Raw genomic sequence first — 24,118 nt, 5'->3', positions numbered from 1 at the left:
CATTAGTAATTGTGAGTCAATACATTTTTAATGGAGAACTTGGTAAATCATTTGAAAAACTCAGTGCTAAAATTCATTGAAAATGAAAAATGACAGTAAATATAAAGTATTGTTTCCAAATAAGGATATCAACAGTAACACTTACGTTAATTTTATTAGAAGGAGTAAATAAAGATGAGTAAACAATGACTACTGCCCTCGAGGTACTTGCATTAAAAATAAGGCTATCCAATTACCACAAATAGAAATGAATGCAGCTGCAAGTTGCATGTATTAAAAATAATGGTTTAAATAATGTGTTTGATGCTACTTATATTGCTTTACTCTCTTTACTTTATGTACATGAATTGCTTGCAGTCATAAAGCAATATGGAAGGATTGCATAAGCACTGCATAGACTCCTCCAGCTTTTAAAAGGCTTGCTTTATTTGGTCACTTAGCTTTTTTATGGACTTTATGCAGAACTTTGTATGCTCAGTTATTCAATTGTCAATTTATTTATCTAACATTTATGTGTACAATACAAATATTATGCTAACATGGTATCTAGGCATTCAATTGCAGTGCAGCAGTAATTCACAAACAGGAAAAATGAAACACGATTATTCTGAATGAGAGTGGTCACAGAAATAGGAAACTGTACAACACAACCCTGGGAGACTAGAAACATGAATCTTGGGAGAGATAAACATAAGAAAATGTCTTTAAAAACAAAGAAATAAACTCAAAATCCATTTCTACTAAGTAGAAAGTCTAGGAATGGAGTCAGAGTTTTAGTTTAGTATCAGTTCATACTGGCTATATGTGGCTTGTACAATCCCTCCTCCCTCCCTTCCACAGGATTCCCTGAACTGGGCCTAATGTTTGGCTGTGGGTCTCTGCATCTGTTTTCATCACTTCCTGGGTGAAGCCTCTCTGAAGATGACTGGGCTAGGCACCAATCTATGAGAATAGCAGAATATCATTAGAAATCATTTCATTGAATTTTTTTTTTTTTTTGTGTGTGTGTGTGTGTGTGCAAGTTGTGTTTGGTTCTATCGTAGGTCTCTGGGTTATCCTGCCTCTGAGTCCTGGGCCTCACTGCAATGCCAGGGATTAGTTCCCTCTAATGATATGGAATCTCATGCTGGACTAGTTATTGGTTGGCCACTCCCACCATTTCTGTGCCACTCTTACCCCAGTTCATCTTGTGAGCAGGACAAATTGCAGGCTGAAGTATTTGTGGCTGGGTTGGTGTCCTAATCTCTTCACTGGAAGTCTTTCCCATTTACAAGAGATGGCTTATTCAGGCTCTGTATTCCCCATCACTAGTTGTCACTCCCAGTACTCTAGCTCTCCATCCTCCCCCAGCCTGATCACTCCTGTTCCCATTCCCACCTTACATTCAGAACCCTCCTCCCATCTACTTGCAATGTCTATTCTATTTGCCCTTCACAGTGAAATTCATGCTCCCTACTTGATCCCTCTTTGTTACCTAGACTCTCTGGGTCCATGCATTGTATCATGGTTTTCCTTTACTTCTTGGCTAAGTTCTATTTATACGTGAGTACATGTCATATTTGTCTGAGTCTGGGTTATTTCATGCAGCATGATCTTTTCAAGGTCCATCTAGTTACACTTCCCAGTAAATTTCATGATGTCATTGTTTTTAACAACTGAGTAATACTCCATTGTGTAAATGTACTACATTTTCTTTATTCATTATTCAGTTGAGGGATATCTAGGTTGTTACCAGTTTCTGGTTATTATGAATAAAGCTGCTATGAACATAGTATGCAAGTGTCCTTGTATGGTAGAGCATCCATTGGGTATATGCCCAGGAGTGGTATAGCTGGGTCTTTTCTTGAAAATCAGCACACTGTCAGATGTGGGGCTGGTGAGGATCCTTTCCCATTCTGTAGCCTGCCATTTTGTCCTTTTGATAGTGTTCATTGCCCCTTCCAGAAGCTTTTCATTTTCACGAGGTCCGGTTGATTGATTATTGATCTTAGTGCCTGCATTATTGGTGGCTATTGAGGAAGTTGTCTCCTGTGCCAGTGCATTCAAGGTTATTCCCCACTTTCTCTTCTATCATGTTTAGTGTATCTGGTTTTATGTTGAGGTCTTTGATGCACTTGGACTTCACTTTCATGCACGGTGATAGATGTGGATCTTTTTGCATTCTTCTACGTGCTGACATCCAATTAGATCATCACAATTTATTGAAGATGCTTTCTCTCTCCCATTGTATAATTTTGGCTTCTTTGTTTACAATAGTGTCTAGATGTGGATTTACTTCTAGATCTTTGATTCGATTCCATTGATCCACCTGTCTATATTTATGCCGATACCATGTGGTTTTTATTACTATTGCTCTGTAGTACAGCTTGAAATCAGGGATGATGATACTTCTCATATTTCTATTATTGAACATGATTGTTTTAGCTATCCTGTTATTTTTTGTTTTTGTTTTTCCATATGAAATTGAGTACTATTCTTTCAAGGACTATAAATAATTTTGTTGGAATTTTGAGGAAATTGCAATGAATATGTACATTGCTTTTGGTAAGATGGCCATTTTTACTATGTTTATCCTACCTATCCATGGGCACAGGAGACCTTTCCATCTTTTGATAGCTTTTCCAATTTCTTTCTCCAAAGACTTGAAGTTCTTGTCATACAGATATGTCACTTGCTTGGTTAGAGTTACACCACTATATCTTATGTTATTTGTGTCTATTGTGAAGGGTGTTGTTTGCCTGATTTCTTTTTCAGCCCTGTCTATCCTTTGTGTATAAGAGGATCACTGATTTTTTTAGTTAATTTTGTATCAAGTTAACTTGATGGAGGTGTTTATCATCTGTAGGAGTTCCCTGGTAAATTTTTTTTTGGGGGGTCACTTATGTATCCTATCATATTATCTGTAAATAGTTATTCTTTTATTTCTTCCTTTCCAATTTGTATCCCCTTTATCTCTATAAGTTGTCTTATAGCTCTAGTTAAAACTTCAAGTATTATATTGAATAAATATGGGGAAAGTGGAGTCTTGTCCCTGATTTTAGTGGAATTGCTTTAAGTTTCTCTCCACTTAATTTGATTTTGGCTGTTGTTTGTTGTATACTGCCTTTACTTTTTTCAGGTAAGTTCCTTGTATCCCTCATCTCTCCAAGACTTTTATCATAAACAGGTGTTGGATGTTGTCAAAGGCTTTATTTCAGCATTTAATGTGATGACCATGCGCTTTTTTTTTCTTTCACTTTGTTTAAATGGAGGATTGCATTGACAGATTTTTCTATGTTGAACCACCCCTGCATGTCTGGATTGAGGCCCACTTGATCTTTGGATGATATTTTTGATGTGTTCTTGGATTATGTTTGCCAATATTTTATTGAGTAATTTTGCATCAACTGTCATGAGAGAAATTTGTTTGTAAATTCTCTTTCTTTGTTGAGTCTTTGTGTGGTTTGAGTATCAGAGTGATTATGATCTTTTTTTTTTTGTTTTTGTTTTTTTTGTTTTTTTTGTTTTTTTGTTTTTCGAGACAGGGTTTCTCTGTGTAGCTTTGTGCCTTTCCTGGGACTCAACTTGGTAGTCCAGGCTGGCCTCGAACTCACAGAGATCCGCCTAGCTCTGCCTCCCAGATGCTGGGATTAAAGGCGTGCGCCACCACCGCCCGGCGTGATTATGATCTTGTAAAAATAATTTGGAAATGTTCCTTTTGTTTCCTTTTGGTGGAATAATTTTAGAAGTATTAGCTTTTCTTTGAAAATCTGACATATTTTTGTGGTAAAAACATCTAGCCCTAGGTTTTTTTTTTTTTTTTTTTTTTTTTTTTTTGGTGTGGGAAACTTTCAATGACTGTTTCTATTTCTTTATGGTTACAGGACAATTTAAATAGTTTTATCTAAATTTGCTTTAAATTTAGTAAGTGGTATCTATGCAGAAAATTTCCCATTTCTTTTAGATTTTCCAATTTTATGGAGTATAGGCTTTTGAAGTATGACCTAATGATTCTTTCGATTTCCTGTTGTTATGTCTCCTTTTTCATTCCCGACTTTGTTTATGTAAATATTCTCCCTCTTCCTTTTAATCACTTTGGATAAGGATTTGTCTATCTATTTGATTTTCTCAAAGAACCAACTCTTTGTTTCGGTGACGCTTTGTATTGTTCTTTTTGTTTCTCTTTTATTTCTTCCTACCCTCAATTTGATTATTTACTGCCTTTTACTCTTTTTGGGTGTTTCCTTCTTTTTGTTCTAGAACTTTCAGGTGTGATGTTAAGTAGTTAGGATAAAATCTCACCAAATGCTTTAAAAAAGGAATTAGTGTGATGAACATTCCTTGTAGAACCACTTTCCTTGTGTCTCATATGTTTGGGTATGTTTGCATTCATTTTCATTGAACTCTTGGAAGTCTTTAATTTCTTTCTAATTTTTTCCTTGACTCAGGGGTAATTCATTAGAGAATTGTTCAGTTTTCATGAGTTTGTAGGCTTTCTGTTGTTTCTGTTGATGGAATCCAGCTTTAATCCATGGTGGTCTGATAGGATGCAGTGGGTTATTTCTAAATTTCTTGTATCTGCTAAGACTTGCTTTATGATCTGAGTGAATGGTCAGTTTGGAGACGATTCTGTGAGGTGCTGAGAAGAAGGTATATTCTTTTGTGTTTGGGTGACGTGTTCTATAGATATCAGTTAGGTCCATTTGATTCATAACGTGTGTTAGTTCCATCATTTCTCTGTTTAGTTTCTTTCTACATGACCTGTCCATTGGTGAGATTGGGGTGTTGAAGTCTCCCACTATTAATGTGTTGGGTTCAATATGTGATTTAAGCTTTAGTAATGTTTCTTTTACAAATGTGCTTTTGAGGCATAAAAGTTAAGAAGTGAGACTTCATCTTCGTGGATTTTTATTTTGATGAGTATGAAACATCCTTCTCCTTCACTTTTGATTTATTTTGGTCTGAAGTCTAGATATTTTGTTAGATATTAGGATAGCTACACCAGCTTGTTTTTCTTGTATATCTGATTGGAAAATAATTTTCCAACCCTTTACTCTGAAGTAATTTCTCTCTTTGATGTCAAGGTGTGTTTCTTGTATGCAGCAGAAGCATGAGTCCTGTTTTTGTACCCATTCTGTTAGCCTGTGTCTTTTTATTGGGGAACTGAGTCCATTAATATTCAGAGATATAACTGATCAATGATTGTTAATTCATGTTAACTTGTTGATGTTTTGTTGTTGGTTGTTGTTGTTATGTGTGTTCATCTTCTTTGAATTTTGCTGGTGTAAGATTATCTATTTATTGCCTTGTTTAAGTGGGTGTATATAACCCTCTTGGGGAATTTTCCTTCTAGTACCTTCTGTAGGGCTAGCTTTGGGGATAAATATTTTTTTAAATTAGACTTTATCATATAATATATTGTTTTCTCCCTCTATGGTGATTCAAAGTTTCACTGGGTATATTAGTCTGGATTGGCATCTGTGGTCTCCTAGAGTCTGAAAGACATCTGTCCCAGCCCTTCTGGATTTTAGAGTTTACATTGAGAAGTAAGGTATAATTCTAATAGACCTGCCTTCATATGTTACTTGGTATTTTTTTCTTTGCAGGTTTTAATATTTTTCTTTGTTCTGTATGTTTAGTGTTTTGGTTATTATGTGATGTGGGGACAATTTTTTTTTGGATCCAATCTATTTGGTGTTCTGTAAGCTTCTTGTACTTTTATAGGCATGTCCATCTTTAGTTAGTGAAATTTTCTTCTGTGGTTTTGTTAAATATATTTTGTGGGTTTTTGAGTTGAGATTCTTCTCCTTCTTCTATTGCTGTTATTCTTAGGTTTGATCTTTTCATGGTGTTCCCCAGATTTCCTAGATGCTTTGTGCTTAAGAATTTTTTTTTTTAGATTTAACATTTTCTTTAAGAGATAAACGTATTTCTTCTATTGTATCTTCAATGCTCTTCCATCTCTTGCATTCTGTCATTGATGTTTGCATCTGTAGTTCTTGTTTGCTTACCTAGATTGCCCATTTCCAGAATTTCCTCAGTTTGTGGTTTTTTTTTTTTTTTTTTATTATTGCTTCTGTTTTGGTTTTCAGACTTTGAACAGTTTCCTTCATCTGTTTGTTTTTTCTTTGCTTTCTTGACATCCTTTAAGGGATTTATTTATTTTCTCCAATTTTTGGTTGTTTTTCCCTAAATTTCTTTAAGGGAGTTTTTAATTTCCTATTTAAGGATCTCTATCATCTTTATAAAGTTGGTTTTAAGTTCATTTTCTTGTGTTTCACCTATGTTGGAATATTCAGGTCTTGCTATCAAAGGCTAGCTGAGCTCTTGTGGTGCCACAGTGCACTGGCTAGTTTTGGTTGTATTTGTACACTGGCCGTTAGGCATCTGTGTTTGGGATGATTAGGTCTAGGTCCTGAATTCTTAGTTTTTATTTGTTGGATGGTAATTTTGTTCCTTGGTTTTTCTTTCCTTTCTGGTCTTCTAGTCTTTGTGGCCTGGATTTCTGGCAACCAGCATGAGCTCTGATCTAGTAGGGAGTCTTTGTCCAAGGTGAGGGCTGGCCTTCTGGTAGCTAGCTTGGCCTTTGGTACATCAGGAGAGTCTCTGTTTATCTGACTGGTGTGGCCTGCACCTGAGCAATGAGAGTCCATTCTGGTAGGGGCAGGGTTTCTTAAAGAATAGTTTTTCTTCTTTTTATTTTTCTATTATATTTTCCTGTTGTTTATTGGAATGTGTTTTATTGTATTTAAGTGGTTAAAATGCAAATGTATTGAATTGTAAAAAAATTATATTAGTTTTGTGTTCAGTAACTCAAGAGCATATTAATTTTCTACTCATCCATTCTATAAGTTGCTATGAATTAGAAATATCTTAGGAAGTATGGACAGAAGATAAACCAGAATAGAATAAAACTGTAAAAAGAATTTGAATGTGTTACTTTAGCTCATGAGGGCAGTAGAATGCCTATGTAGCTTTTAAAGGTAATATATAAAGGCAGCAGCATGGTAAGATGTGGGATGCTGTGGTGCTGGTAGGTGCCATTTCTACTAGAGGACTGTTCAGTATAAGAAATATCTGCAAAAGTTGAATTTCATTTTGATAGGAAAGCAAAAAATAGATACTTTATTATATTCAATAACCCAGACAATCTCAAAAAAAGTGTAGATGTGCAAATATGACTTGTAATGTGAACATATCCGAAAATTTGTTCATTGACTCCCTAGGCCATTGAAAGAAAAGGTCATAAGTCAGACAGATATTCTTTTAAGTGACATTTTGTTTGAAAATTAGTTATTTTTATGTATGAATGTTTTGCCTGCATGCACCGATGAGTACTATATGTGTGTGGTGCAAGCAGAAATAAGAAAGGACAATGGATGCCCTGACACTGGGTTTAAAGATAGTTATGAGCTGCTACATGGCCACTGGAAATTGAACTAGGGCTTTTGTAAGAGCTCTTAACCTCAGAGTCAATTTTCCAGTCCCCCAATATAACATTTTAATAGCATAAGACAGATAACATATATCAGCAATAGATAAGATTACATTTTAAAATACACAGGATAAGGTAATGGCATGCAGAGATCAGAGGAGTTGCCTTTCTGTTTATTTCCCAGCATATTGCTTCTCAGTGTTTAGGCTTTGACCCAGTATATTTTCCAGAAAAATACTGTATAATTGAAAATAAAAGATCTTCTGACACAGTTTTGTTGAAGTTCTTCAAAGGCAATTAAGCAACAATTCAGATATAATATGTCTGTAGCATCTCATTGAAACAACAGTAGTGGAAGCGGTGTCCTGACAATACACACAGACACACAGCACAGCAGGAGAAATCAGTGTGCTGATAGTACACACCAACACACAGCGCAGCAGGAGAAATCAGTGTGCTGAGAGTACACACAGACACACAGCGCAGCAGGAGAAATCAGTGTGCTGAGAGTACACACAGACACACAGCGCAGCAGCAGGAGAAATCGGTGTGCTGAGAGTACACACAGACACACCGCACAGTAGAAGGAACCAAGAGCGGAGCACTAGGCAAACATGGCTTGTTTCTCACAGTGATCCAGAGGCAAGACATTGAAAAAGGAAGTTACTCTCAGGAGTGCTGAGTTATTGTTTATCATTGGTATGAGGAAGGAAGAAGGAACCTCCCTTGATTATTATACCTTCAAAGACATCAGTTCAAAAGAAATCCTAGGACTATATGCAAAATAGAATAGCATACAAATTTTGGAAGACAATAAAGAAGAATATGATCATAACACAAGGTTTGGCAAAGAGTTCTTAGGCGTGGCAAAAACAAACAAAGAAACACATAGGCATAATTGAAAACAATTTAAAAAACACAATTGAACTTCATTAAAACATAAAAAACTATATCAGAACTAATCAAACAGAGTATGAAGAGATTAGGTAAAGACTAGAAGAAAATATATGCAAACTACATATCACAAAAATGACTTGTATCCAGGATACATGTGTGTGTGTGTGTGTGTGTGTGTGTGTGTGTGTGTGTGTGTGTGTATTTTAAAATTCTCAAAACATTGAAAAAGCAAAGGAGTCAATTAAAATTAGGCAAAGACTTAAGCAGATATTTTTTTATAGGAAGCTCTGTGAGTCAAAAACAAGCACATGAAAATACGCTCAACAACATTAATTATTAGGAAAATCTCACTCAGAACCATAATGAGATGCTACTACATTTTTACTAGAAGAGCAAAAAATAAATTAAAATTGGAAGTGGCTAAAAATATAGCTAAGGACATTGGCTACAAGGCTGTGAAACAATTCAAACTCACACACGGTTAGTAAGAATTCAAAGACAACAGCAAGAACATCCAAAGCAAGCATCCATCGCTTTCCAGACCACTTGCAAAACTTTCCTGTTTCATGTGTAACTTTAACTTTTAATGTAACAGGCACAGTTCCCAAAAGAGATTACAGTTTCTGATGGGAGGGAACATGATTTACAACTCTTCTCTTTTACCCAGAGGTTTATTCCTCGAACCCTGGGGTCAATCAAAAAGTAATGCTGTGCAATATAATTGTAAATTTTTTATGCGATTTAAATTGGTTATAATTAACTTCTCTTTAAGCTAAATAAGTCATGCTTAAGTGAAAATTAAGTAAAAATCTACAGGCATCCAGAACAGGTTGAACTGGCCTACCCAATAGCTCCTTTTATGGATATTAAAATGCATAACTTGAACACCATAATCTTTGCTAGAACTTTATATCTGAAATATTCAGGGCAGAATAAGAATGGCTTCAGTATCAGTCAAGTAGATGATTGATTAGGTTGCTTAATTCACAAGGTATCATATCACTTGGGGCAGCAAAGAAAATGCTGTACTGATTATTTTTGTCACTTCAAGCTCAATGGATTCATGGGGAGGCCTCCAGGGAAGAACCACCCAGATGATGAATTAAGAGCTCAGTGATACCTATGGATTCCAGAAATTTAGCCATCTCTAATTATTCCCCTCTACTCTGTTTTCATTTATAAATTTCTTAGAACGAATTTAAGAGACAATCTCCTTGGTGAACTTACCAAAAAAAAAAAAAATCAAGGAAACTAGCAAAGCAGATACAAGTAAATTTTTAATAAGTTACAAAGAGCAACTTATTACAAGAACAAGTGTAAGCCTTAAGGTCCATCCGTCAAGGAAGGGTATTGAGAACCAGGCAGGAAGGTGCCTGGGAACTAGCACTTTCTAGACAATTTCCATGTGCTCAAAGGGCAGTAATGTGGGATATGAAAATGCTAGTTTCTGTTTCTCAAAACACTTACCAAATTCTAGAGAATTGGTTCAGAAAAAAATCTTTATTATCAGTATGTAAAAAAGAAAATCTAAATTTTCTAATCAGTTCCATTGTGCTCACAAGTTACTGTGAAGGCCATTTCCCTAACAATAGGAGCATTTATCTTCAAGGAAAAAAGTGTACTCTGATAAACACCAAGAAAACAGAATTGCAGAAATTCTGTCATCTGTCAAGACTGCAAATACAAAATCATGCATTCTGTATGAAATAGAGCTCAATTGGTTTTAAGTGAAGTGCACATCTAACCTACAGCAGTATTGACCACTGAAGACCTACCTTCAATGCATTGGCAAGGTTTGGAATATCAGTATATTCCAGTATCCAAGTTATAGTATTGAAACATGAATTTAGAAGCACCTATAAACATCAGTCAAAATGAATAAAGAAACCCTTTATAGCCTATCTCTTCTGCATTTACAACAAAAACTATGAACAAAATGAAAAATCTGCTGTTGCAGGATGTTAACAATAATCTCTATATCATTGAAGAGAATTAAAACTTGAGACACGATTATTTCAGTTGACTTTGACTCATTTCTCATGCTTTCATATTTTGGAATTTCATCTGCATTGTTCATTATTAAGAGGGTGAAAATTTAATCAAGTATAGTGTTTAGAGATAGGGCCTTTGAGAAATTACTATGACCATGCTGAGTCATTAGCGTGGAATCTTCATGACTGAATACTAGTAGGTTAGTAGGGAGAGAGCAGAAGACAGGCACACACACACACACACACACACACACACACACACACACACACACAGAGTTCTTGTTTTCTGCCATGTGTTGCCTTAGTAGTCTACCAACAGAAAGGACCTTACTATATATCTCTCTTCATCTTTGTGTCTTTAGAGCCATGAACCAAATTTTAGTTAGTTACTTGTTCATTATTTTGTGCTTTGATAATTGTTCATATTTCCCCAGTCATCTGCATATGGTGGATCATATTGTAATATAAAGTTCAGCACAGTCCTTCTAAAGATAGTCTACTTTGTTTTTCTTAGTTGCCAATCAACTTACTTAGATCTGCACTACAGCTTCTGAGTCCCTTACATGCTGTGCTTCCAGTATACAAGCCATTTCAAACCCTTGGCTCTTCTGCATTGGGTTTCACTCAAATATGCAGGTCTTGGAGAATTCTGTTCTCACACTTCAAGAAGATTCTCTGGGATGAACTTCCTGGGACCCCTCCAAACTGTCCTCTGGTGAGAAAAGACGTCTCCATCGGTGGTTTTAATGGCCTTACTTCTGCTTGCTGCTTTCTGTCGCGCTTTCTCTAACACGTGCTTTAGCAGCAATAGACAGACAAACGAAAAAGAAGTTAGTGGGCTGTCTAACCTGTCACTCTGAAACTCATGACCCTCTTTTCTTTGTTCTGCTGCTTTTATTATCGTCTTTCCTGTTTAATTATAAGAAAAATCACAACAACAAAAACTGTTGCCAATAACAATACCCCAAAAGTATGTGAGTTCTTACTTTGGTTCATGGCTCTAGAAGCACAAAGGTAAAGTCTGGTACGTTTCCAGTGATAAATTGAAATTATAAAAGAGAATAAGTGGAAATACTAGAAATGAAAAATTGAATAGCTCATAAATATCAGGAGATAGTTGCAGTTGGTGAATGAAAAATTCAAAGATATCAAAGCCTGATGATTGGCTGGGTTGATTTTCTCATCACTGTGACCAGGCAAGAAGCAACTGGAAGTAAGAAATATTTGTTTGGCTCCTGGTTTTAGAGGATTCATTCTATCATAGAGGGCCCTGCATCAGAGCTTGTGGCTCCTCACCAGAGGGACTGTGTGGCATCATGCTCATGTCTGAGCAGACTAATGAGCAGAGTCAGCAAAATAGCCCAACGTACTAAAGATAAAGGGTTCAACCACAAGCCTTTAGGGAACAATTTAAATCTAAACCATAATACAGGTCAACTGACTTTACTCACTCATTATATATCTGGAATTACTATATCTAAGCTATGAATGTCTACCTGGGATACATATCAGGTACTCAACGCAGTATATACCAAGGAATTCCAAGGAGTCATCATGAGTACCATGGAATAACTAGTTATTCATCTCTGCAAATGCAGGAATAATATATTATAAGTTGTGTGTGTACCCAAAAGGTTGTTATATTCTTCTATATACCACCCTATATATCAAAAGCAGATCAGGACAAAATGAAAAAATATATATATTCTGTGCATCTAGGAACATGCCTCGCTTATATAAACCTCTTTTGTGAGAATGACATTACTGGCTGGCTTATCTATGTAGTGGAAGAATAAATCATCAGAGTCACCATAGGACTGAACTGGCGGCAGTTATTCCTCCCATGCCCAGGTGGTAGAACCTTGTCTAATTTGTAAGCCTCTGGATGGATTGCTGTCATTCTGAACAAGTCATATTATTCATTTTCTACAGGCATTAATTTTATTTCAGTTTTTCTTCACTAGGTAATTAGGGCATCTTGAAGTCTAACCCATTACTCATCTAGGACGTTATACATTTTTCTACCATTTGACCTGCCTTTCTAAATTGTATCCTACTTTCAAAGGTCTTTGTTCTCCCTCTCCACACCTTTGAGAACACATGGATGAAAGAGCCAACATCTTTATCTATAAAAACTTGAGTCCTAATTTTAACTGAGGAAGGAGGAAATATAAGTATTTCTGATAGTATATAACTATAAACACACCACATTTCTTATATGTTCAGTGCTACTTTGCGTGTACATATAAGATCTGATATATAAAAGTATATTTTAAATGTCTTCTACATGTCATAGCATATACTTTTTTCCATTCATAACATACGTTTAACTCTATTTTTTCTGGATCATCCTAGCATTTAATGATTACATTTTATTTGTTAATTAATTTCATGAAGTTTCCATGTAGGTATATATTTATATTGAGCACATTCCTCCTCATATCTGCTACCTATCTTTGCTTGCTTCTCTTACCCCCTGTTCGTTCCCTCTATTCCCATACTCAGTTTTCACTTATACTTTCATGTTATATATACATGTGTGATTTTATATATTTATACACATTTTAACTCATTTTGCATTACTTTTCCACTAAGGATTTCAGAAAATGTTGATAAAGTCTACTTTTATTATCTAATGATATTAAGCTATTATAGGTGTCTAGTTTACCTAGAAAGTAGTTAATTCATTGTAGAAATATTTTCTCTCAGTGTCTGGTCTCAAAACCATAGCAGACCCAGTGTACACAGTGACTCTTCAGTGCTCTTACATTAACATCTCTGCAAGATGTTCATCAAAGAAGAAGCCCTTTGGTGAAGGAAAAGATTAAAAAAAATTATTCTTGGGATGATATTTTGACAGGTATCAGGAAACTAGTATTTCAAACATTATATTGGCCTTTGATTTATTGAAAGAATGTTTGTGTATAAATCATTTGTGCTTATTCTTGCCTAAGCTTTTATTTTAATGCCAAATTCCTAATAAGAACAGTATATTTTTGATAAGTATATTTTGTGTTAATGCATGCAACACTTTTGATCCATTTTACTTAGCTCACCACCAATAACTGTATCAGGTGTTAAATATTCAAACATGTATTAGTATTGTCTTTCTTTTACACTTTTCTACTTGGAAGTGTTACTGATTTTTTGAGATTCCACACTTTCACTGGCAGATTCCTAGAGGTGGAATCAGGGTCTGAGTTCTGAATGGTATGTTATCATGGCTTCGTATTGGGCTATGGAATCAGCAGTGCCATGACTATTGAGCCGTAGAATCTAGTACCACGAGTATCAGGCTATTGAATCTTCATTGCCATGGATACAGGACCATAGAACCTTGGCATCTTTGTCCAGGGTGTACAATTTGCTTTTCCACTCACATTGTTTATTCCTGCCATATTCTTTGTTGTTACTTTGAGTGTCTGTTTCAGTCTAACACATTGGTCCTCTTTAATCACATGTTGTGTGCTTGCTCTGTAGAGCACAATATGCTTATTGGCTTGTTATTATGTTCTTGCTTGGACTAACTTAGCCCTCATCTAAATTACTGTACATGATGAGACTGTGCTCTGTGATCAGTACCCCGTGAATAATGATAGATTTAGAAGTGAATGAATAAAGAAATGTGTTTTTAAGTGAGAGTTAACTATAACCTCTATTCATAATCAAAAGGACTATAATCATTTATCAATAAGAAAGAGGACTAGTTATAAAACCAACAAGTTTCTAATATATGCTAGAATCTATTTATTTTTGTGCTTTTTAATTTGGAAATAGATTTTTTTCATACAATATATTCTGGTCACAGTTCACCATCTCTCATCTCCTCTGAGACCTTCCCTACCCATACAACTTCATGCCTTCTCTCTTTTTTAGAAAACAAACAGAAAAATGAGATAAGCAAAACAAACACATCATCATAGAACAAAACAAAAAATGCAGAAAAATAAAAGGAAAAGAAAAATCCAAGAATCACATGCATACATACAGACATATGCCCACCTAGAAAATACAAAATCAGAAACTACAATATGTGAGGAAAAGCCTAGTAAGGGGAAAAAATGCCAAGACAAAGCATTATGATATTTTAAAAAAATGCTTAGAATACTGCTGTGTTTATGTTGAGTTGGCCATCTACTGCAGATCATGGGACCTGCCCTTGAGTGTGATTTGTATACCCAGAGAGATTACATTGGAAAAACTAGTAATCCTTCATGTGTGGTTGTCAGTGGGCAAAGTTTCTTGGGTATGGATGGAAGATTATGTTCATTTCTCCTTCTCAGTGCTGGGATGCTATCTTGCTTGGACCTATGCAGTTCCTGTTCATGCTCCCATAGTCTCTGTGAGTTCATAGGTGTGCCAACCCTGTTGTGTCTAGAAGGCCTTGTTTCCTTGATTTCTTCCATCCTCACTGACTCTTTTGTTCTTTTTATTTCCTCCTTCACAAATTTCTCTGAGCCCTGAAGGGAAAAGTGTTGGAGATATCCCACTTAGTACTGAGTATATACTCTATGCACATTGTCCAGTAATGGGTCTCTTTCTAGTTTTTACCTCCTGAAGGTAGAAGATTCTTGTATGTTGACTAAGCAAGACACTGATCTATGAGCATAACAGAATGTAATTATTAGTCATTACAGTGCTACATTTCATTAGCAGAACAATAGTATTTAGTATTCCACAAGGCCAATGGTCTATCTTGTTCCAGTTCCTTGACCACCTGAACAGGATCTGGCATGGGTTTTATCTCATGGAGTGAGCCTTGAATATGATTCAGTAGTGGTTTGTTATTCCCATAACCATTATGCCACGATTGCACAAGTGAATCATGTAGGTTAGGTCACCTTTGTAGATCAAAGACAGGTTGATGATTATCTTTCTCCTCTGAGAGCATGCTGAGTACCTTCCAGGAGTGTAAACAGTATTCAGTAGGGGTGAAATCTCTAGTTATACACCATTTTTATTTTTCCATATTCAGTGATATGTGTATGTAGTTGTAGTCCTCAGCAATAGGCCCTTACCTTAAGTTTATGGGGAGGAATCAATAGCCTTGACTATAGCTGGAGTTGCTTGGGGGTTTCCATGAGACATCTTTGGCCAGCAACTCAATTAGATGTAACTCATTCCTGGCACTGGAGATTTCATTTGGTAGGAAGAGATGTCTAGTTGAGGCTTTGTCTTCTCCTTATTTAGTGATTCCATTTAGCTTCCGTGTGTGTGTGTGTGTGTGTGTGTGTGTGTGTGTGTGTGTGTGTATGTGTGTATGTGTGTGTGTGTGTTATGAAGCTTCTACTGCAGTAGATGTATATATGGCCTCTCAGACGGCCTTTAGTGTTAGCTGTCCATCTCTAGTTTTCCTCCCTTATCCCACTCTTTCCTCTCCCACTCTGTTTAATCCTCCCATTCTAGTCTCCTCCTCTGTATCTCTATAACTGTATTCCATTTCCTCTTACTCAGGCAATTCTTTCTTCCCATGGAGTCCCTTACTCTAGCTGTATTATGGAATGCCTATCAAATGTTTAAGCTAACATCTTCATATAAACCCAATTCCTACCATATTTGTCTGTGTGTGGGTTATATCACTCAGGATTTTTTTTCTAACTGTATCTATTTACCTGAAAATTTCATTTTTTAAACAGTTGAATAATATTTCATTGTAAAATGTATCACATTTTCTTCATCCATTCATCTGTTGATGGACATTTAAGCTCTTTTCAATTTCTACCTGTTATAAATGAAGCAGCAACGAACCCGGGTGAACAAGTGTCCTTGTGATAGGATGAAGTCCCCTTTGTATATATGCCTAAGAGTGCTATAGCTAGATCTTGAAGTAGATCGAGTCTTATCTTCCTGGGAACTTTCACATTGATTTCCATAGTGTCTATACAAGTTTGTACTCCCACCAGCGACGAATGAGCCTTCCCCTTTCCCAGAATTCTTACCATTGTGAGTTGTCATTTGTTTTACTGATCTTGGCCATTCTGACTGATGTTAGGTGAAATCTCAAATTGGTTTTTGATTTGCATTTCTATGGTAACTAAGGATGTCTAGCGTTTCTTTAAGTGTTTCTCAACCACTTGTGCTTCATCTTATGAAAACTCAATGTGTTAAGTCTGTATTTGATTTTTAAATTTTGATTTATTTGTTTTTGAATGTGGAGTTTTTCAAATTCTTCATCTATTTCAGATGTTAGCCCTCTATTAGATTGGTAATTGGTACAGATCTTTTCCCATTCAGTAGCCTGCTTCTTTGTACTCTCCAGTGAATGGAGTTGAGGTGAGATGGGAGCACTTCTAAGGAGGTTGTTACCAGGCTGAGGGGGAGAATTGAAAGATCTTAATAGAGGACAAGAAGAATAGTGTGATTCACCTACCTGAGTCCTTGCTAGGTGTGGTCACTGGAGATCTCTGGTAGAAAAGTTTTAGGTACTGGGGAATGACACCGAGGAAAGGTGGTAGACTATAAGGAGGGCTGGGAGAGTCCACAGGAATCAAGAAATCACAGTCAAGCATCCATGGGGTTTCTGAGGAGTAAACACTGCTTCCAGATGTTGGGGGCTAACACAAAGTGATGGGGATAGGAAGAAAAGATGGATCTACAGTGAGATCAAACAGAATTTCCAGGGGATGGAGGAAGAGAGGGAGGATGGATTCCAGCAAGCAGTCTACTACAGGGTTGAAGATGAGACTGGAAAAACTAGTGTAAGTCAATGAGAGTGAAGGTAGCTTACCTGCTCCCCTGGCATAGCCACTAGGCTCCCAGGTAGAGCCATTTCTTAACCATCAGTGATTTATATCTTTTATTCACCCAATTCTAAATATCTCACTGAAAATAATAAGCTGTGTGTGTAATATCCTACAACCATAACTCTGTGTCCTGGAAACTAGTTATACCTAGTTCCATGTCACCAATAATAATAATAATAATAATAGTAATAGAGACTAGTTTAAAAGGTCTAGTGGTAATATAGCCAATCATATATGGAGCTTAGGGAAAGACAGTATAATGAAAGCCTGGAAAGCAACCAGAAAATAGGAAATGAAAAAAGTAAGGAAAAAGGTTCAGAGCTTCCTCAGGTCTTGAGCATATTTTTTTTTTTTTTTTACCATAGGAAGTGATTTAGAATGCTTTGTCAGATGTGGTAGTGATCATATACTGATTTCATGTAGGTTTCTTTATGCTTCAAAGCCTTTGACCTCTGTTTTCTTGAAGCATTTACTTTGCAAAACTTGTCATTATAATTTTTTTTCCTCTTGGTCTGATACACAAGTCCTTTTAGAAAATGCCTAATGTGCCGGGCGGTGGTGGCACATGCCTTTAATCCCAGCACTCGGGAGGCAGAGCCAGGTGGATCTCTGTGAGTTCGAGGCCAGCCTGGGCTACCAAGTGAGTCCCAGGAAATGCGCAAAGCTACACAGAGAAACCCTGTCTCGAAAAACCAAAAAAAAAAAAAAAAAAAAAAAAAAAAAAAAAAAAAAGAAAATGCCTAATGTAATCCAAGCTGACCTATATAGCAGACTTTCTCTGAGCCATCAACAAGTTCCCAAGTCATGACATGGAGACATATTATTAGCTATGAATGCTAATAATATGTCTTATCTTATTCTTTTCCCACCTAGCTCTTAAAACTTATTTTAACCTGTTTCTCTTCATCTACATTTTGCCTAAAGGCCTTTTACCTTTCTTTCTTTCTGTATGTCCTACTTTCCTGCTTCTCCTGTCCATCTGCCTAGCTGGCTGGCCCTGAGCATCTCCTCTTTCTCCTTCATTCTCTTCTGTCTTCTCTCTCTAGCCTAAATTCCACCTCCAACTTTTTCTCTCTGTCTGCCAGACCCACTTATCCCTCAACTGCCTAGCTATTTACCATTCAGCTTTTTATTAGACCAATCAGGTGCCTTAGGTAGGCAAAGCAACACATCTTTACATTGCTGAACAAATGCAGCATAAGCAAATGTAACACATCTTTACATAGTTAAAGTAATATTCCAAAGGGGACCTGTCTCAAGGAACTGGAGGCCATCCTTTTAGACTATAAACAAATAAGATGCCTTGGGAAGGTACAATAAGCTTAACTTAGACAAGATCTCATTTCAGGATGTCAGAATGTTTCCTACCATAAATATATGATAATGTTGACTTTTCATTATCAAAGGCATTAGCAATCAAAGGTGGCCTTGTATTTCCCACTTCTGTTCTGAAAAACTCTGTACAACACGGGGTTGAGCACAGGCTTAGCTTGGCATCTTGTTCATATTACAATTTCATTGAATAAAGTCACCATTACTCTTTTGCCTCTGCCAATGTGGCTTTTGAGTTTAATGCCCAATTTTGAAACTACAGTTGAAAGTTTGAACCTGAAGTGGTCCTTTGAGGAAAGGATTCCCACAGGAAGTTTCATCTAAGGGTATGATAATAAATGACAAGTGAGTGTGGGGGTCCAGAGGAAGAAGGTGATACCTAAACAATCCTGAAGTAAAAGGATAGTCCCAATGAAACTAGAGTGAAATGATACTGTGTCACGTGAAGTGGGTCCATCAAGTGGAGATCGCCCTATATAATATCTAAGATAATGCTAAAATCTAGGTTTGTTTAAAATTAAATGAAGACTTCAAAGAGTTTGACTAAAAAGAAATGTGAGATTTGACGTGGCTCACTTTATGTTTGGGATAATTGAATACTATAGAGGTAATATGAGAACTGGTGAGCGTACGTCTGGGACTTTGGTAAAGAAAAGCCAGGCAGATAGAGCAAAGAACACTAGTTTGACATGTAGAGCAGTAGATATGAAGAGTGGGAATTGATGGGCCCAAAGAGAAAAGTCTGAATAAATGAGATGGAAGAAATGTAAGAGAAGCAAGAGATGCTTCCCAGACTTGTGATGAATATGAGCAAAGTTACTATTCAGTGAGGAGTGCTCTGCAGGAGTCTGGGCAAGAGGCCAGGCTATAGTGGTGTAGCCTTACAGAGAGAAAGGGTTTATTGTCAGAAAAAGACCTCTAAGCAAAAGAGAGGAAATAGGTGTGGAGGTACATACCAATAACCTCAGCTCTTAGGAGGCAGGATGGGGAATCTGGAGTTCAACGTCATCCTTAGCTACATGGGAGGCTTTAGACCACTCTGTTTTAGATGAGACTGAGTCTCTTTACAAAAGGAATGTCTTAGCAAGAACTGACCTTCTTTATGACATCACTGCAAGACTGGTAGGAGAAGACATTGAACAAAACAAAGCACAAGTATCTCCTTGTCCCCAAAATACATACTCTGCAAACAGAGTATCTTAGTCTCTTCATCTATTCATTCATGCATGCATTCATTAATAAAAACATCTATTGGGCATCGACTGTTAGGAAGCTCAACTTTAAAATGTGATAATCATGTGATACTATTGTCTGATACTATATCTACCCTTGTTCTATATATTTTACATTTCAATGTAGATTTTAAAAAAAGGTCTGACTATAGGACATGGACTTGCAGAAAACATCTGTCATTTGAAATTCCATTGCAACATGATTAATTGGTATTCTACTTTAATATATCACTCTTTTTCACTTAGAAAATGTAATTTTATCCCATGTACATAGGCATACTCTGTAGGCTAACAGTCTCCTGAGATCAGTGCAGCCCAAAGATTGAAATGAGTGAACACTCAGAGGGTTTCATCACTTCAAGAATGTAGGGAAACTCCCTCCCCATGGCCAGATCCACAAAATATTCATGTACTCATTAAGAGTAACGTTTTGAATGCAAAGCTAGCTTAACTGAGAAATAAGACTGTGATATCTCTACAAATACCCTCAAGGAAGCCTTTTCAGACCATTCCGTACTTGAGTTATTCTTAAAGCATGAGGAATAGTTCACTTCTTCCATGAATACCATTTAACATTATTTGAATTAACACTTACCCTTTCGGATTGTAGCTCCTAACATTTAACTACTTTGTTGATTAGCTAATTCATCTTCCAGTTATGTTCCAACCATGCACACTTGACAGACTATTACCTTACTTAAAAATGGATTACTTGATGTTTTAAAGTCAGAAATGATTTGACAGAACATGACCTATAACTAAATAAACAATTTAAAAGCCATATGCCAACCCACTTTACTAGTCTATTGATTTCCAGTTAGTGCTTAGTGACATGTAAAAAGAGTTTTAAAAATAGCTTCTTTTACCCTAGTGAGATTTGGTGTGGTATAGAAAATTTAGAAATACATTTGTCGGGCAGACCATAGATTGGGTCACCTATCATTTTCTTACCTGTCTCTCTACATTGCTGCTGTTGCTTACATTGCACTTTTATTGTTAGATTTGACATGTTTGTAAAATGTCTATTGTGAACTAGAAGAAAAGAGATTTCAATTAGTGGATGAAAATCAATAATAAAACTAGAGCTGACAATTCACACTGGCATTTTCAGAAGCAGTAGTTTCTGAATGAATATCTAACAACAAAAGATCGGTTTCTAAATGGCAAGTCTGTACCATAACAGTGACTAATTTAGTTTTCAGTGATGAGTGAAACAGAATTGCAGCCCAGGATGTTCTTTTCTCCAAAGACTCTTTCTTATTTTCCTGGCTTTCACTTGTGAAAATTTGAGACAAGGTCTTGCTTAGTAGCCAAGACTGATGTCTAATCACCATCCTCTTGTCTCATTCTCAAAAGTGCTGGGATTACAGGAAGGTGCCATCATGCTACATTCAGATGCCTTTACTTAAATTAGGAAAACATCATTGGATTGTAACATATTTGTTAACTATATCATCACTGACACATATGGAGACATTCCTGAGACTTACAACACATATCCATGAATAAAGATTAGAGAGAATTCAGATATAAAACCAATCATGACTAAAATTTAATGTATACCTGAGTATAGTGTGAAGGAATGTTTCAAGTTTCAGTTAAACTAAGTTTAACATAAAATGTTTTGACTCTTAAATTCTTTCCTCCTCTTCTTCCATTATGTTCCCAGAGCCTTAGAGTGGGTAGTATAAATTGTTCTGTTAGAGCTGAGCATCCTTGAGTTTTTGCATTTCAAATAGAGGCTTCTCTGATTAAGGCGGAGAGTAGCCTTTGTACAGGTATAAACATAAACATGTTAAAGGTAGTTTAGCTCCATATGAATTTAGTTAATCAACAATAATAAGTTCTCAACTAGGGCCTAAGACCTCCTCAGTCACAGGTTTTTTTCTGGTTTTATCAAACCGTGCATGAATTCCATTCTCTGGAGTGGGCCTCAAATGAAACAAAAAAGCAGTTAATTATGCTCATAATAGCTACTCCACTATTGCATCAGGAGGTACATCTTTTCAAGCAGGTTGGTCTAGTTTATCGGGCTTCTGGCTGTATAAGGCTGTTGATCCATTTTCTCCCTCTGCAGTGTGCTGTGGGATGTTCTATATGTTGCGAATGTGTTGCTCTGATTGGTTGATAAATAAAAAGCTGATTGGCCAGTAGCCAGGCAGGAAGTATAGGTGGGATAAACAGACAAGGAGAATTCTGGGAAGGGGCAGACGCCAGTCCCTACCAAACGAACAACATGTCAGCAGACCGGTAAAGAAAGGCCACCTGGCAACTTATAGATTAATAGAAATAGGTTAATTTAAGATATAAGAACTACATAGCAAGGACTCTCCCATGGCCATACAGTTTTAATTAATATAAACCTTTGTGTTTACTTGGGGGTTGCAAGTGGGAGAGATTTGTCCAGACCGTGGCCATGCTGGGACACAGAAAAACTTGCACTTATAGCAGTGTATATAGCTAGGGCTATGAAAGTTGGGCATTAGAGAAGAAGATACCAGATCCCAGTACAGCACCAGTGGGAATCTTCTACATTTTGCAAGCATGGTATGTAGTGTCTTTAGTAAGATGGTCTCATCAACTAGCTTGAGTAGACATCAGAGGAAAGGCAAGGATTTATGTTTTTGCATGGAGCCTCTGTGGCCTGCCTGTCTGACACACAGGTTATAAGGTATCCCACACATGGCATTTGGATTTTGTGTGAAAACCCATGGCTTTCAACAGCAGTGCTAGCCAGTTGTGCAGGATATCTCCCTTTTCAATGGTTTTCTTTAATGTATAAAGTAATGGGTTTCCAGATGTCTTTTTCAGACACATTTTTTTAACTCTTTCTCTTCTCCTTTATCTCTTCATATTCCATATCATCTCTGCTTAAACCTTTCCTTTCCCAATGTGCCCCTTCATTACTTTGAAGGGGATAGAAAGAATGTAAGAGCTAGAAGACAGGAAGAAGGTTGTTAAATGCCATCTTCTGGGCATGACACAGTAGCTATGATTGCCTGCACTGAACTTGCATAAGACTGTACCTGTAGGTTGTCAATCATGGCTCTGGGAGGGGCTCATATGCCTTACCCTTCTCTGCTTAGTAGCTCAACTCTTGGGTGCTGATGGGTTCTGGAGAAGAATCAGCCATTGTCTTCTGTTGTGTACCTACTAGTGAGTTTGACAGACTCCAGTGGATATTTCTAAACCTATGATTACACATAAGGTCCTGGTCAAATCCCAGCTGATTATGAAGCAAAGATAAAAGAAATTAAGGGTAACAGTTATTTTGTAGTGAGGAGTATAGTGGTTTGAAAAAAAATGGTACCCAAAGGGAGTGGCACTATTAGGAAATGTGGCTTTGTTGAAGTGGATATGGCCTTGTTGGAGGAAGTGTGTCACTGTCTAGGTAGACTTTAAGGTCTTATATATGCACAAGCAATGCCCAGTGGCTCAGTCTACTTCCTGTTGCCTGTGTGTGAACATATAGCAGCTCCTTCTCTTGCACCATGTCTGCCTCCATCATGATGATGGACTAAACCTCTGAACTGTTAGCCACTGCAATTAAATGTTTTCATTTATAAGAGTTGCTACGGTCAGGGTGTATCTTCACGGCAAAAGAAACCCTAACTAAGAGAGAAGTTGGTACCAGGAACTAGGGTATTGCTGTGATAGGCCTGACCATTCTTTTGTTTGAAGGAATATGGTCCTTGTGACTGTGGATTATAAAATTAGTTGAATGCTTTAAGAGCTGCTTAATGGGACATTCTAATATGAACATGGAAGTCAGTGGGGCTTAGTGCAATTCGAACTGTGGATACCTGGATCAAGAGGTTTTAGAGGAGAAGAATATAGCATGTGGCCTAGAGACAAGTCTTGAGATATTCAGGTGAAGAATATGGCTGCTTTTTGCCACTGTCTGAAAAGTCTGCTTCGGGCTACAGTGAACAATTTTGGATTAATTCCATTGGCAGAGAAAAATCTCAAAATACCCTAATAATGACTCTACTCTGTGGTTATTAGTGTTAATGCTAATGAAGATATATAATGAAAAGGAACAAGCTAAATAAGGAAAAATATTTGAAGAGAAAGAGAACAACAGAAAGCTGAATGGAGTTAAATCCTGTATTTAAGGAGTTAAACAGATTAAGAAATGGAATAAAGGGAGTGGTGAGCTCAGGGCAAGATTACATCCAGCTCATTTTCCAACTTGTGAAAAAGAATTAAAGAAAAGCTTAGTGATGGATGTGGTGATGCACACCTTTAATTCCAGCATTTTGAAGGCAGAGGCTGGCAGATTTCTGAGTTTGAGATCAGCCTTGGCTACAGAGCAAATTCCAGAATAGCCAAGCTCAGGCAGTGAAGGAAACCATGGAAAACAGAAGATGCTTATGAAGATGTAATTGAACATAGGGTCCATGTTTCAGCCCCAGTAAACAGCAGAACTTGGCAAGTTCAGCCATGTGGTTCTTGTTTTAGAATCAAGATTGGAAGAGAGGCATTGGAATTCCTCCTGTGACTAAGGAA

At 36.8% G+C, this 24,118-nt stretch overlaps 1 long non-coding RNA gene across 2 annotated transcripts; it reads right to left on the bottom strand.

The window, feature by feature from the left end:
• Positions 1–11,273: 11,273 nt before the first annotated feature.
• On the bottom strand, positions 11,274–16,210 carry LOC131924414 (uncharacterized). 2 transcript variants are annotated; one of them, XR_009382892.1, is made up of 4 exons: positions 15,915–16,210; positions 15,321–15,431; positions 12,971–13,108; positions 11,274–11,509 (listed from the first exon to the last, which is right to left on the bottom strand). It is a non-coding gene; the product is annotated as an uncharacterized LOC131924414 (long non-coding RNA). The 2 variants fall into 2 exon arrangements; XR_009382891.1 differs by having other exon boundaries at positions 15,321–16,210.
• Positions 16,211–24,118: the final 7,908 nt, after the last annotated feature.

The sequence above is a fragment of the Peromyscus eremicus genome, chromosome 14 (genome assembly GCF_949786415.1).
Source record: "Peromyscus eremicus chromosome 14, PerEre_H2_v1, whole genome shotgun sequence".
NCBI lineage: Eukaryota > Metazoa > Chordata > Mammalia > Rodentia > Cricetidae > Peromyscus > Peromyscus eremicus.
This window is presented reverse-complemented; position numbering and strand designations above follow the sequence as displayed.